Genomic DNA, 2487 nt, shown 5'->3' on the forward strand with positions numbered 1-2487 from the left:
GATTTGGGCGTTCTTTTTATACATACTCTCGGTTTAACGAACACTACCACTTTCGTTTAGATCACCAAGGCTAAAAAGTAGTTTATCAAAAACTCACTTTTTACGACATTCGGCACCGTGCCGGTTTTGTCGCGAAACTTCGACAGGTCATAACTTCTTCGTTATAACTCGGATTTCGACGTTCTTTATATGTATGGAATCCTTGTAACATATACTACAACTTAGTTAAGATTAATAATTTTAAATAATCTTCCATCAAAAAGTCATTTTTGATGCTTATCGTCTCTTAATTGACTAGCCCTGATCTACAGGCGTTATAGATTTTGACTATCGGCTTCCTTTTCACATCCGGTTACGAATTCTATCGAATACAAGCCCTAATCCGGCTACCAGGTTAGTAAGTCTCTGTTTGAAATAGTAATTGAGGTGTATGTTAGCAATTTTGTGTTTGAAACTGGAATTTGGATATAGGTAAACGATGATGACAACGAACAAACTCAAATTCAATACAAATTTGTTTTCAATATTGCTCTGTACGTTTTCTTTGGCGGAAGCAAGGTTATTGTATTTTCAAATGGCTTATTTCTGAATATTATCTGACACCATACCAAAAATCCATGTAGGTTGTAGGCGAAATATTATAGTTAAATCTCATCTTTGTTTTACAAATCTCAATGACTCTGTAATCTAAACAAATTGAGCTGAATTCATGTGGATTTATTGTATGTAGAACTTATGATAAGTTACATCTTCACTAGAAGAGAAAGTTAAGCCGGATAAATTTAGCACAAGAAATTTTTAATTGAGCATTCTGTTCGTGTTTGCTTATAGAAAATTTTGGATGCTTTTTATTTTGTCTGCAGGGAGGTAGGGCTAGGGTGTTCATGTACCAAAAGGTACATCCATAAGCATGAAAACAGATGTCCAATTTCCCTGCTTTCATCTTTGTAGGAATTTAACTGGGGAAATTGCTTGCAAGAGTATGCGAAAAGAGTGGTATAATTCATCATTATCTTCATATTTTTTTATGTTTTGATCATTAGAAAGCACTATTAAATAGCATACTTCTCATATGAGTTGATAAGCATGCCACTCCAAAGTGTAATTGTTTCACTAATCTTGATTTCGACTTTTTTGTGCAATTCAAAATGAGGAGGCATCAGTAGATGATTTGAGAGAATTTGTGGAACAAACTGTTGCTTTTCACATGAAGGTATGGACTCAATTTTTTTTTCATATGTTCCTTTCTTTTGCAAACAACTTTTTCACATGAGGATCTTCCCTTAAAATGCAGTACCCTCCATCAGGGCCAAGTGGGAGGGGCAGCTTGGTAATCGTGTGACTTCTGGGCCACTTGTAAATGAGTCTGCTGAAACATCATCATTCTCCCCATTGATTGGAATAATTTTTATGAAGCTGTTATAACAGATTACAACCCCGTTGAGGTAATTTGATCTTGCTTGCAGCTCCACCTCCAAATTTTATGCTAAAAAAACAATCTTGATATGGCTTTCAGGGTCGACATGCACTAGTTTATGATATTATTACAACAAATGAGACATGGGAGTGGGTTAATCATGCAGATATAATTGATACTTGATGCAGATATCACCAGAGGATAATGGAATGAGTAGACCTGTTGGACATGATAATGGTCCAAGTGGAGGTGGAGGGTTGCCCAAAAGTCAAGCAGCAACAGCAGCAAGAAAATATTTTCCACCATCACAGAATGGCAATGGAAAGAAAGGCCTATACAATATTCAGTTAACTTTACACTGATACTCTAATAAAAGAGGTAAATTGCAGATAACTCATTGTATTCTATTTACAAGAAAGGAATTTTAACATTCATGTCATGTGCGTGCAACACAGGTTGAGAGGGTATTTGGGTCTACTTGTGAAGCATGTGGACAACAAACATAATAAAAGAGCATGTATGTACTTAACATGTTTAGCAAGGTAAACTACCAAACTAAATGAATCATGTTTCTATACATCATGTCGCCTATTTGTTGTTTGAAACTTGGAGTTTCAGTTTCATAAATCATTTTTCTATACGTGTGTACTTGGTTTGCATTTCATGGTCATTGGAAAGTATAATCTGATAGAAATAGTTTATTATGCTTTGTATGTTTCAGGTGTGAATGTGGTGATGCAATTTAGTTTTCTTGAACACACCACACCCTTTGGATACTTTAAGAGACTAGTGCACTTATCAAATTGTATGAAACTTTTAAACAATTTCAAATTATGTTGTATGTTTTGGTAAACAATTGTATAAGATATTCAAATGTTTTGATATTATTTTATGATATTTTAACGTTTTTTTAGTTAAATATACTGTTTTTGCTCTTTTATGTTTGAGAAAACTGGAAAAATAAACAAAAAATAGCAGTTGAATGTAAATTATGTACAATATCTATGAAGACGGCATTTTGTTGCTATAGATCTAGCTATGGGGACGACATGTCGTCCCTGTAGATCCTG

At 34.3% G+C, this 2487-nt stretch overlaps 1 long non-coding RNA gene across 1 annotated transcript; it reads left to right on the forward strand.

The window, feature by feature from the left end:
* The first annotated feature begins 1659 nt into the window (after positions 1 to 1659).
* On the forward strand, positions 1660 to 2270 carry LOC145113858 (uncharacterized). The gene is made up of 3 exons (XR_013710876.1): positions 1660 to 1795; positions 1873 to 1959; positions 2139 to 2270. It is a non-coding gene; the product is annotated as an uncharacterized LOC145113858 (long non-coding RNA).
* Positions 2271 to 2487: the final 217 nt, after the last annotated feature.

The sequence above is a fragment of the Lactuca virosa genome, chromosome 5 (assembly GCF_052849685.1).
Source record: "Lactuca virosa cultivar CGN04683 chromosome 5, Lactuca_virosa_CGN04683_v6, whole genome shotgun sequence".
Taxonomy (NCBI): domain Eukaryota; kingdom Viridiplantae; phylum Streptophyta; class Magnoliopsida; order Asterales; family Asteraceae; genus Lactuca; species Lactuca virosa.